The following is a 13,139-nucleotide window of genomic DNA, read 5'->3' on the forward strand; positions in this document are numbered from 1 at the left end:
TAGGATATTGCTGAAAGAAGCGTGTGTGTGTGTGTGGGCAATCATTTCAGAATGAGGTGTTTGTGGAATATTGATATGGATGTGATGTCATAATCATGTTACGTGATGTCATAATCATGTTACGTGATGTCATAATCATGTTATGTGAACAATGGAAATAAAAGTATAGATGGTGAATGTGCCAGTCCTTTCATTGTCCGGAGTCGGCACGTGTTGTTGATGACATTTACACTATGGCATGCCACTATTACCACACCTCTCAACACATGTGGTTTCTGGTTTTAGTGGAGAGGATCTAGCCTGGTACAACCATCCAGAGGTCTCGTGAGCTTGCTTTCCGATTCGCTACAGCGGTAATCAGTCTGGTAATGCCATGCGCAGGTGGCGCCGTCCTGCTTCATGCTCCCGGGGGTCCTTGTCCCCATCTTTTTTTGAACTTGCTTTGACAATTCTATCATCAAATTTGTGAAATATTATAAACTTGATGGTATATTGGCATATACCACACCCCCTCGGACCTTATTGCTTTACTATACCAAGGCTGTCAGCCAATCAGCATTCAGATTATATTCTTCTTTGTGGATGAATGTACTTCTCCCAGATGAATTTGATGATGTTTTTACAATGAAGACCATTCAAAACCATTCAAAACTCCTACAAAAGGGAATGGCTACTTCCTGGAAAACGACGGATCACTTTTGTACCGTATACACAAGGCTAGCATTGGAAGGGCGAGAAGTGTGGGGGACGATCGAGAGGATGAGTGGGGTTCAGAAGGGATAGGATCCCGTGTTGACCAGTGGGAGGATATGGGCAGTAAGAGAGGAGGAAGCGGAGACGATGGCTAAAGCCTTTCTCCTCTGTCAGAAGGAGAGAGAGACCGAGAGGGGAACCACCCTACTATGGTAGAGGGCAATAGGCTGGGTTTCTCTGTCAGAAGGAGAGAGAGAACGAGAGGGGAACCACCCTACTATGGTAGAGATGAAGAGGGCAATAGGCTGGGTTTCTCTGTTAGGAGAGAGAACGAGAGGGGAACCACCCTACTATGGTAGAGGTGAAGAGGGCAATAGGCTGGGTTCCTCTGTCAGAAGGAGAGAGAGAACGAGAGGGGAACCACCCTACTATGGTAGAGGTGAAGAGGGCAATAGGCTGGGTTCCTCTGTCAGAACGAGAGGGGAACCACCCTACTATGGTAGAGGTGAAGAGGGCAATAGGCTGGGTTCCTCTGTCAGAAGGAGAGAGAGAACGAGAGGGGAACCACCCTACTATGGTAGAGATGAAGAGGGCAATAGGCTGGGTTTCTCTGTCAGAAGGAGAGAGAACGAGAGGGGAACCACCCTACTATGGTAGAGGGCAATAGGCTGGGTTTCTCTGTCAGAAGGAGAGAGAGAACGAGAGGGGAACCACCCTACTATGGTAGAGATGAAGAGGGCAATAGGCTGGGTTTCTCTGTCAGAAGGAGAGAGAGAACGAGAGGGGAACCACCCTACTATGGTAGAGGTGTAGAGGGCAATAGGCTGGGTTTCTCTGTCAGAAGGAGAGAGAACGAGAGGGGAACCACCCTACTATGGTAGAGGGCAATAGGCTGGGTTTCTCTGTCAGAAGGAGAGAGAGAACGAGAGGGGAACCACCCTACTATGGTAGAGGTGTAGAGGGCAATAGGCTGGGTTTCTCTGTTAGGAGAGAGAGAACGAGAGGGGAACCACCCTACTATGGTAGAGATGAAGAGGGCAATAGGCTGGGTTTCTCTGTCAGAAGGAGAGATAGAACGAGAGGGGAACCACCCTACTATGGTAGAGGACAATAGGCTGGGTTTCTCTGTTAGAAGGAGAGAGGGAACGAGAGGGGAACCACCCTACTATGGTAGAGGTGTAGAGGGCAATAGGCTGGGTTCTCTGTTAGGAGAGAGAGAACGAGAGGGGAACCACCCTACTATGGTAGAGATGAAGAGGGCAATAGGCTGGGTTTCTCTGTCAGAAGGAGAGAGAGAACGAGAGGGGAACCACCCTACTATGGTAGAAGGAAATAGGCTGGGTTTCTCTGTCAGAAGGAGAGAGAGAATGAGAGGGGAACCACCCTACTATGGTAGAGGTGTAGAGGGCAATAGGCTGGGTTTCTCTGTTAGGGGAACCACCCTACTATGGTAGAGATGAAGAGGGCAATAGGCTGGGTTTCTCTGTCGAGAGGGGAACCACCCTACTATGGTAGAGGACAATAGGCTGGGTTTCTCTGTTAGAAGGAGAGAGGGAACGAGAGGGGAACCACCCTACTATGGTAGAGGTGTAGAGGGCAATAGGCTGGGTTCTCTGTTAGGAGAGAGAGAACGAGAGGGGAACCACCCTACTATGGTAGAGATGAAGAGGGCAATAGGCTGGGTTTCTCTGTCAGAAGGAGAGAGAGAACGAGAGGGGAACCACCCTACTATGGTAGAAGGAAATAGGCTGGGTTTCTCTGTCAGAAGGAGAGAGAGAATGAGAGGGGAACCACCCTACTATGGTAGAGATCAAAAGGGCAATAGGCTGGGTTTATTTTTTTTGTACCTTTTATTTTGACAGGGAGTCTAAGCTGAGACCGAGGTCTCTTTCCCAGATGAGCCCTGGATAGCACCACAATACTGGGGTGGCAGGGTAGCCTAGTGGTTAGAGTGTTCCATGTGCTTATTTAGGACAAATGTGTTTACATCCCTGTTAGTGAGCATTTCTCATTTGCCAAGATAATCCATCCACTTGACAGGTGTGGAATATCAAGAAGCTGATTAAACAGCATGATCATTACACAGGTGCACCTTGTGCTGGGGACAATAAAAAGCCACTCTAAAATGAGCAGTTTTGTCACACAAGACAATGCCACAGATGTCTCAAGTTTTGAGGCAGCGTGCAATTGGCCTGCTGCCTGCAGGAATGTCCACCAGAGCTGCTGCCAGAGAATTTAACATTTCTCTATCATAATGTTGTTTTAGAGAATTTGGCAGTACATTCGAACCACAGACCACTTGTAACCACGACATCCGGTTTCTTCACCTTCTGGATGGTCTGAGACCAGCCACCTGGACAGCTGATGAAACTGTGGGTTTGCACAACTGAATAATTTCTGCACAAACTGTCAGAACCCATCTCACGTAAGCTCATCTGGGTGCTTGTCGTCCTTACCAGTGTCTTGACCTGACTGCAGGTCGGCATTGTAACCGACTTCAGTGGGCAAATGCTCACCTTCGATGGTCACTGGCCTCGCTGGAGAAGTGTGTTCTTCACGGATGAATCCTGGTTTTAACTGTACCGGGCAGATGGCGTGTAATGTGTATGGTGTCATGTGGATCCGCCGCCATCACCTCATGTTTCAGCATGATAATACAACGCCCCATGTCCTGAGGATCTGTACGCAATTCCTGGAAGCTGAAAATGTCCGTTCATCCATGGCCTGCACACTCACCAGACATGTCACCCATTAGCATGTTTGGGATGCTCTGGATCGACATATATACGACAGAGTGTTCCAGTCTTTGCCAAATGGACACACTGATTACACCGTGATCAATTGGTGGCTAAAGAAATGAGCGCATGGAAGTCTTAGATGGCCTCGATAGGCCGATGCAGCAGTAGGACTATAACTCCCGTCATCACCTGAGTAACACACATAGAGGTCTAAAGCCCACAGATGACAACAGAACATCCTGATATATTCAGGTTCTTTCAGTCACATTGATCTCTACTCTGCATGTCTGCCTCCCTTTCCATTTGTCAGTCACATTGATCTCTACTCTGCATGTCTGCCTCCCTTTCCATTTGTCAGTCACATTGATCTCTACTCTGCATGTCTGCCTCCCTTTCCATTTGTCAGTCACATTGATCTCTACTCTGCATGTCTGCCTCCCTTTCCATTTGTCAGTCACATTGATCTCTACTCTGCATGTCTGCCTCCCTTTCCATTTGTCTCGACTTGAGCTTATTGCTAGGGAAGTGTAATGTTGTATTGCCCGAGTGGCGCAGTGGTCTAAGGCACTGCATCTCAGTGCTTGAGACGTCACTGCAGTCCCCGGTTTGAATCCAGACTGCATCACATCCAGCCGTGATTGGGAGTCCCGTCAGGTAGTACACAATTGGCCAGTTTTGACTGGGCGGAGGCTGTCATTGTAAATAAGAATTTGTTCTTAACTGACTTGCCTAGTTAAATAATTCTGTAGAGCTGAGAGCATTCTGGAGAGAGACCCCCACATTCCCCCTTCTTCCTGTCTCAGCCATAAACTCAAGACACATTATCTTCACACATTTCAGATGCTTTTTACTGACAGACACAAGTCAATAATTAGCTAGGCTTGATTATAATCAGCTAGGCCAAGTCAATAATCAGCTAGGCCAAGTCAATAATCAGCTAGGCTTGATTATGATCAGCTAGGCCAAGTCAATAATCAGCTCGGCCTGATTATAATCAGCTAGGCCAAGTCAATAATCAGCTAGGCTTGATTATAATCAGCTAGGCCAAGTCAATAATCAGCTAGGCCAAGTCAATAATCAGCTAGGCCAAGTCAATAATCAGCTAGGCCTGATTATAATCAGCTAGGCCAAGTCAATAATCAGCTCGGTTTGATTATAATCAGCTAGGCCAAGTCAATAATCAGCTAGGCTTGATTATAATCAGCTAGGCCAAGTCGATAATCAGCTAGGCCAAGTCAATAATCAGCTAGGCCAAGTCAATAATCAGCTAGGCCTGATTATAATCAGCTAGGCCAAGTCAATAATCAGCTAGGCTTGATTATAATCAGCTAGGCCAAGTCAATAATCAGCTAGGCCAAGTCAATAATCAGCTAGGCCTGATTATAATCAGCTAGGCCTGATTATAATCAGCTAGGCCAAGTCAATAATCAGCTAGGCTTGATTATAATCAGCTAGGCCAAGTCAATAATCAGCTAGGCTTGATTATAATCAGCTAGGCCAAGTCAATAATCAGCTAGGCCAAGTCAATAATCAGCTAGGCCAAGTCAATAATCAGCTAGGCCAAGTCAATAATCAGCTAGGCTTGATTATAATCTGCTAGGCCAAGTCATTAATCAGCTAGGCCAAGTCAATAATCAGCTAGGCTTGATTATAATCAGCTAGGCCAAGTCAATAATCAGCTAAGCTTGATTATAATCAGCTAGGCCAAGTCAATAATCAGCTCGGCCTGATTATAATCAGCTAGGCCAAGTCAATAATCAGCTAGGCCAAGTCAATAATCAGCTAGGCCAAGTCAATAATCAGCTCGGCCTGATTATAATCAGCTAGGCCAAGTCAATAATCAGCTCGGCCTGATTATAATCAGCTAGGCCAAGTCAATAATCAGCTAGGCCAAGTCAATAATCAGCTCAGCCTGATTATAATCAGCTAGGCCAAGTCAATAATCAGCTAGGCTTGATTATAATCAGCTAGGCCAAGTCAATAATCAGCTAGGCCAAGTCAATAATCAGCTAGGCCAAGTCAATAATCAGCTAGGCTTGATTATAATCAGCTAGGCCAAGTCAATAATCAGCTAGGCCTGATTATAATCAGCTAGGCCAAGTCAATAATCAGCTCGGCTTGATTATAATCAGCTAGGCCAAGTCAATAATCAGCTAGGCTTGATTATAATCAGCTAGGCCAAGTCAATAATCAGCTAGGCTTGATTATAATCAGCTAGGCCAAGTCAATAATCAGCTAGGCTTGATTATAATCAGCTAGGCCAAGTCGACAATCAGCTAGGCCAAGTCAATAATCAGCTAGGCCAAGTCAATAATCAGCTAGGCCTGATTATAATCAGCTAGGCCAAGTCAATAATCAGCTAGGCTTGATTATAATCAGCTAGGCCAAGTCAATAATCAGCTAGGCCAAGTCAATAATCAGCTAGGCCTGATTATAATCAGCTAGGCCAAGTCAATAATCAGCTAGGCTTGATTATAATCAGCTAGGCCAAGTCAATAATCAGCTAGGCTTGATTATAATCAGCTAGGCCAAGTCAATAATCAGCTAGGCCAAGTCAATAATCAGCTAGGCCAAGTCAATAATCAGCTAGGCCAAGTCAATAATCAGCTAGGCTTGATTATAATCTGCTAGGCCAAGTCATTAATCAGCTAGGCCAAGTCAATAATCAGCTAGGCTTGATTATAATCAGCTAGGCCAAGTCAATAATCTGCTAGGCCTGATTATAATCAGCTGGGCCAAGTCAATAATCAGCTAGGCTTGATTATAATCAGCTAGGCCAAGTCAATAATCAGCTAGGCTTGATTATAATCAGCTGGGCCAAGTCAATAATCTGCTAGGCCTGATTATAATCAGCTAGGCCAAGTCAATAATCAGCTAGGCCAAGTCAATAATTAGCTAGGCTTGATTATAATCAGCTGGGCCAAGTCAATAATCTGCTAGGCCTGATTATAATCAGCTAGGCCAAATCGATAATCTGCTAGGCCTGATTATAATCAGCTAGGCCAAGTCAATAATCAGATAGGCTTGATTATAATCAGCTGGGCCAAGTCAATAATCTGCTAGGTTTGATTATAATCAGCTAGGCCAAGTCAATAATCAGCTAGGCCAAGTCAATAATTAGCTAGGCTTGATTATAATCAGCTGGGCCAAGTCAATAATCTGCTAGGCTTGATTATAATCAGCTAGGCCAAGTCAATAATCAGCTAGGCCAAGTCAATAATTAGCTAGGCTTGATTATAATCAGCTGGGCCAAGTCAATAATCTGCTAGGCTTGATTATAATCAGCTAGGCCAAGTCAATAATCAGCTAGGCCAAGTCAATAATTAGCTAGGCTTGATTATAATCAGCTGGGCCAAGTCAATAATCAGCTAGGCTTGATTATAATCAGCTGGGCCAAGTCAATAATCTGCTGGGCCAAGTCAATAATCAGCTAGGCCAAGTCAATAATCAGATAGGCCAAGTCAATAATCAGCTAGGCCAAGTCAATAATCAGCTAGGCCTGATTATAATCAGCTAGGCCAAGTCAATAATCAGCTAGGCCTGATTATAATCAGCTAGGCCAAGTCAATAATCAGCTAGGCCAAGTCAATAATCAGCTAGGCCTGATTATAATCAGCTAGGCCAAGTCAATAATCAGCTCGGCTTGATTATAATCAGCTAGGCCAAGTCAATAATCAGCTAGGCTTGATTATAATCAGCTAGGCCAAGTCAATAATCAGCTAGGCTTGATTATAATCAGCTAGGCCAAGTCAATAATCAGCTAGGCTTGATTATAATCAGCTAGGCCAAGTCGATAATCAGCTAGGCCAAGTCAATAATCAGCTAGGCCTGATTATAATCAGCTAGGCCAAGTCAATAATCAGCTAGGCTTGATTATAATCAGCTAGGCCAAGTCAATAATCAGCTAGGCCAAGTCAATAATCAGCTAGGCCTGATTATAATCAGCTAGGCCAAGTCAATAATCAGCTAGGCTTGATTATAATCAGCTAGGCCAAGTCAATAATCAGCTAGGCTTGATTATAATCAGCTAGGCCAAGTCAATAATCAGCTAGGCCAAGTCAATAATCAGCTAGGCCAAGTCAATAATCAGCTAGGCCAAGTCAATAATCAGCTAGGCTTGATTATAATCTGCTAGGCCAAGTCATTAATCAGCTAGGCCAAGTCAATAATCAGCTAGGCTTGATTATAATCAGCTAGGCCAAGTCAATAATCTGCTAGGCCTGATTATAATCAGCTGGGCCAAGTCAATAATCAGCTAGGCTTGATTATAATCAGCTAGGCCAAGTCAATAATCAGCTAGGCTTGATTATAATCAGCTGGGCCAAGTCAATAATCTGCTAGGCCTGATTATAATCAGCTAGGCCAAGTCAATAATCAGCTAGGCCAAGTCAATAATTAGCTAGGCTTGATTATAATCAGCTGGGCCAAGTCAATAATCTGCTAGGCCTGATTATAATCAGCTAGGCCAAATCGATAATCTGCTAGGCCTGATTATAATCAGCTAGGCCAAGTCAATAATCAGATAGGCTTGATTATAATCAGCTGGGCCAAGTCAATAATCTGCTAGGTTTGATTATAATCAGCTAGGCCAAGTCAATAATCAGCTAGGCCAAGTCAATAATTAGCTAGGCTTGATTATAATCAGCTGGGCCAAGTCAATAATCTGCTAGGCTTGATTATAATCAGCTAGGCCAAGTCAATAATCAGCTAGGCCAAGTCAATAATTAGCTAGGCTTGATTATAATCAGCTGGGCCAAGTCAATAATCTGCTAGGCTTGATTATAATCAGCTAGGCCAAGTCAATAATCAGCTAGGCCAAGTCAATAATTAGCTAGGCTTGATTATAATCAGCTGGGCCAAGTCAATAATCAGCTAGGCTTGATTATAATCAGCTGGGCCAAGTCAATAATCTGCTGGGCCAAGTCAATAATCAGCTAGGCCAAGTCAATAATCAGATAGGCCAAGTCAATAATCAGCTAGGCCAAGTCAATAATCAGCTAGGCCTGATTATAATCAGCTAGGCCAAGTCAATAATCAGCTAGGCCTGATTATAATCAGCTAGGCCAAGTCAATAATCAGCTAGGCCAAGTCAATAATCAGCTAGGCCTGATTATAATCAGCTAGGCCAAGTCAATAATCAGCTAGGCTTGATTATAATCAGCTGGGCCAAGTCAATAATCTGCTAGGCTTGATTATAATCAGCTAGGCCAAGTCAATAATCAGCTAGGCCAAGTCAATAATTAGCTAGGCGTGATTATAATCAGCTGGGCCAAGTCAATAATCAGCTAGGCCTGATTATAATCAGCTGGGCCAAGTCAATAATCTGCTAGGCCTGATTATAATCAGCTAGGCCAAGTCAATAATCAGCTAGGCTTGATTATAATCAGCTGGGCCAGGTCAATAATCTGCTGGGCCAAGTCAATAATCAGCTAGGCCAAGTCAATAATCAGCTAGGCCAAGTAAATAATTAGCTAGGCGTGATTATAATCAGCTGGGCCAAGTCAATAATCAGCTAGGCCTGATTATAATCAGCTAGGCCAAGTCAATAATCAGCTAGGCCTGATTATAATCAGCTAGGCCAAGTCAATAATCAGCTAGGCCTGATTATAATCAGCTAGGCCAAGTCAATAATCAGCTAGGCGAAATCAATAATCAGCTCGGCCTGATTATAATCAGCTAGGCCAAGTCAATAATCAGCTAGGCCTGATTATAATCAGCTAGGCCAAGTCAATAATCAGCTAGGCCAAGTCAATAATCAGCTAGGCCTGATTATAATCAGCTAGGCCAAGTCAATAATTAGCTAGGCTTGATTATAATCAGCTGGGCCAAGTCAATAATCTGCTAGGCTTGATTATAATCAGCTAGGCCAAGTCAATAATCAGCTAGGCCAAGTCAATAATTAGCTAGGCTTGATTATAATCAGCTGGGCCAAGTCAATAATCAGCTAGGCTTGATTATAATCAGCTGGGCCAAGTCAATAATCTGCTAGGCCAAGTTATAATCAGCTAGGCCAAGTCAATAATCAGCTAGGCCAAGTGATTATAATCAGCTAGGCCAGGTCAATAATCAGCTAGGCCTGATTATAATCAGCTAGGCCAAGTCAATAATCAGCTAGGCCTGATTATAATATAATCAATAATCAGCTAGGCCAAGTCAATAATCAGCTAGGCCTTGATTATAATCAGCTAGGCCAAGTCAATAATCAGCTAGGCCTGATTATAATCAGCTAGGCCAAGTCAATAATCAGCTAGGCCTGATTATAATCAGCTAGGCCAAGTCAATAATCAGCTAGGCCAAGTCAATAATCGTGATTATAATCAGCTAGGCCAAGTCAATAATCAGCTAGGCCTGATTATAATCAGCTAGGCCAAGTCAATAATCAGCTAGGCCTGATTATAATCAGCTAGGCCAAGTCAATAATCAGCTAGGCTTGATTATAATCAGCTGGGCCAGTCAATAATCAGCTGGGCCAATTATAATCAGCTAGGCCAAGTCAATAATCAGCTAGGCCAAGCCTGATTATAATCAGCTAGGCCAAGTCAATAATCAGCTAGCCTGATTATAATCAGCTAGGCCAAGTCAATAATCAGCTAGGCCAAGTCCTTGATTATAATCAGCTAGGCCAAGTCATAATCAGCTGCTAGGCTTGATTATAATCAGCTAGGCCAAGTCAATAATCAGCTAGGCCAAGTCAATAATTAGCTAGGCTTGATTATAATCAGCTAGGCCAAGTCAATAATCAGCTAGGCTTGATTATAATCAGCTAGGCCAAGTCAATAATCAGCTAGGCCAAGGCCTGATTATAATCAGCTAGGCCAAGTCAATAATCAGCTAGGCTTGATTATAATCAGCTAGGCCAAGTCAATAATCAGCAATAATCAGCTAGGCCAAGTCAATAATCAGATAGGCCAAGTCAATAATCAGCTAGGCCAAGTCAATAATCAGCTAGGCCTGATTATAATCAGCTAGGCCAAGTCAATAATCAGCTAGGCCTGATTATAATCAGCTAGGCCAAGTCAATAATCAGCTAGGCCAAGTCAATAATCTAGGCCTGATTATAATCAGCTAGGCCAAGTCAATAATCAGCTCGGCCTGATTATAATCAGCTAGGCCAAGTCAATAATCAGCTAGGCTTGATTATAATCAGCTAGGCCAAGTCAATAATCAGCTAGGCTTGATTATAATCAGCTAGGCCAAGTCAATAATCAGCTAGGCCTGATTATAATCAGCTAGGCCAAGTCAATAATCAATAATCAGCTAGGCCTGATTATAATCAGCTAGGCCAAGTCAATAATCAGCTAGGCCTGATTATAATCAGCTAGGCCAAGTCAATAATCAGCTAGGCCAAGTCAATAATCAGCTAGGCCTGATTATAATCAGCTAGGCCAAGTCAATAATCAGCTAGGCCTGATTATAATCAGCTAGGCCAAGTCAATAATCAGCTAGGCTTGATTATAATCAGCTAGGCCAAGTCAATAATCAGCTAGGCCAAGTCAATAATCAGCTAGGCCAAGTCAATAATCAGCTAGGCCAAGTCAATAATCAGCTAGGCTTGATTATAATCTGCTAGGCCAAGTCATTAATCAGCTAGGCCAAGTCAATAATCAGCTAGGCTTGATTATAATCAGCTAGGCCAAGTCAATAATCTGCTAGGCCTGATTATAATCAGCTGGCCAAGTCAATAATCAGCTAGGCTTGATTATAATCAGCTAGGCCAAGTCAATAATCAGCTAGGCTTGATTATAATCAGCTGGGCCAAGTCAATAATCTGCTAGGCCTGATTATAATCAGCTAGGCCAAGTCAATAATCAGCTAGGCCAAGTCAATAATTAGCTAGGCTTGATTATAATCAGCTGGGCCAAGTCAATAATCTGCTAGGCCTGATTATAATCAGCTAGGCCAAATCGATAATCTGCTAGGCCTGATTATAATCAGCTAGGCCAAGTCAATAATCAGATAGGCTTGATTATAATCAGCTGGGCCAAGTCAATAATCTGCTAGGCTTGATTATAATCAGCTAGGCCAAGTCAATAATCAGCTAGGCCAAGTCAATAATTAGCTAGGCTTGATTATAATCAGCTGGGCCAAGTCAATAATCTGCTAGGCTTGATTATAATCAGCTAGGCCAAGTCAATAATCAGCTAGGCCAAGTCAATAATTAGCTAGGCTTGATTATAATCAGCTGGGCCAAGTCAATAATCTGCTAGGCTTGATTATAATCAGCTAGGCCAAGTCAATAATCAGCTAGGCCAAGTCAATAATTAGCTAGGCTTGATTATAATCAGCTGGGCCAAGTCAATAATCAGCTAGGCTTGATTATAATCAGCTGGGCCAAGTCAATAATCTGCTGGGCCAAGTCAATAATCAATAATCAGATAGGCCAAGTCAATAATCAGCTAGGCCAAGTCAATAATCAGCTAGGCCTGATTATAATCAGCTAGGCCAAGTCAATAATCAGCTAGGCCTGATTATAATCAGCTAGGCCAAGTCAATAATCAGCTAGGCCAAGTCAATAATCAGCTAGGCCTGATTATAATCAGCTAGGCCAAGTCAATAATCAGCTAGGCTTGATTATAATCAGCTGGGCCAAGTCAATAATCTGCTAGGCTTGATTATAATCAGCTAGGCCAAGTCAATAATCAGCTAGGCCAAGTCAATAATTAGCTAGGCGTGATTATAATCAGCTGGGCCAAGTCAATAATCAGCTAGGCCTGATTATAATCAGCTGGGCCAAGTCAATAATCAGCCTGATTATAATCAGCTAGGCCAAGTCAATAATCAGCTAGGCTTGATTATAATCAGCTGGGCCAAGTCAATAATCTGCTGGGCAAGTCAATAATCAGCTAGGCCAAGTCAATAATCAGCTAGGCCAAGTAAATAATTAGCTAGGCGTGATTATAATCAGCTAGGCCAAGTCAATAAAGCTAGGCCTGATTATAATCAGCTAGGCCAAGTCAATAATCAGCTAGGCCTGATTATAATCAGCTAGGCCAAGTCAATAATCAGCAGGCCTGATTATAATCAGCTAGGCCAAGTCAATAATCAGCTAGGCGAAATCAATAATCAGCTCGGCCTGATTATAATCAGCTAGGCCAAGTCAATAATCAGCTAGGCCTGATTATAATCAGCTAGGCCAAGTCAATAATCAGCTAGGCCAAGTCAATAATCAGCTAGGCCTGATTATAATCAGCTAGGCCAAGTCAATAATTAGCTAGGCTTGATTATAATCAGCTGGGCCAAGTCAATAATCTGCTAGGCTTGATTATAATCAGCTAGGCCAAGTCAATAATCAGCTAGGCCAAGTCAATAATTAGCTAGGCTTGATTATAATCAGCTGGGCCAAGTCAATAATCAGCTAGGCCTGATTATAATCAGCTGGGCCAAGTCAATAATCTGCTGGGCCAAGCCTGAGTCAATCAATCAAGTCAATAATCAGCTAGGCCAAGTCAATAATCAGCTAGGCCTGATTATAATCAGCTAGGCCAAGTCAATAATCAGCTAGGCCTGATTATAATCAGCTAGGCCAAGTCAATAATCAGCTAGGCCAAGTCAATAATCAGCTAGGCCTGATTATAATCAGCTAGGCCAAGTCAATAATCAGCTAGGCTTGATTATAATCAGCTGGGCCAAGTCAATAATCTGCTAGGCTTGATTATAATCAGCTAGGCCAAGTCAATAATCAGCTAGGCCAAGTCAATAATTAGCTAG

This window comes from Oncorhynchus gorbuscha, unplaced genomic scaffold (genome assembly GCF_021184085.1).
Source record: "Oncorhynchus gorbuscha isolate QuinsamMale2020 ecotype Even-year unplaced genomic scaffold, OgorEven_v1.0 Un_scaffold_2727, whole genome shotgun sequence".
In the NCBI taxonomy this organism is placed as follows: domain Eukaryota; kingdom Metazoa; phylum Chordata; class Actinopteri; order Salmoniformes; family Salmonidae; genus Oncorhynchus; species Oncorhynchus gorbuscha.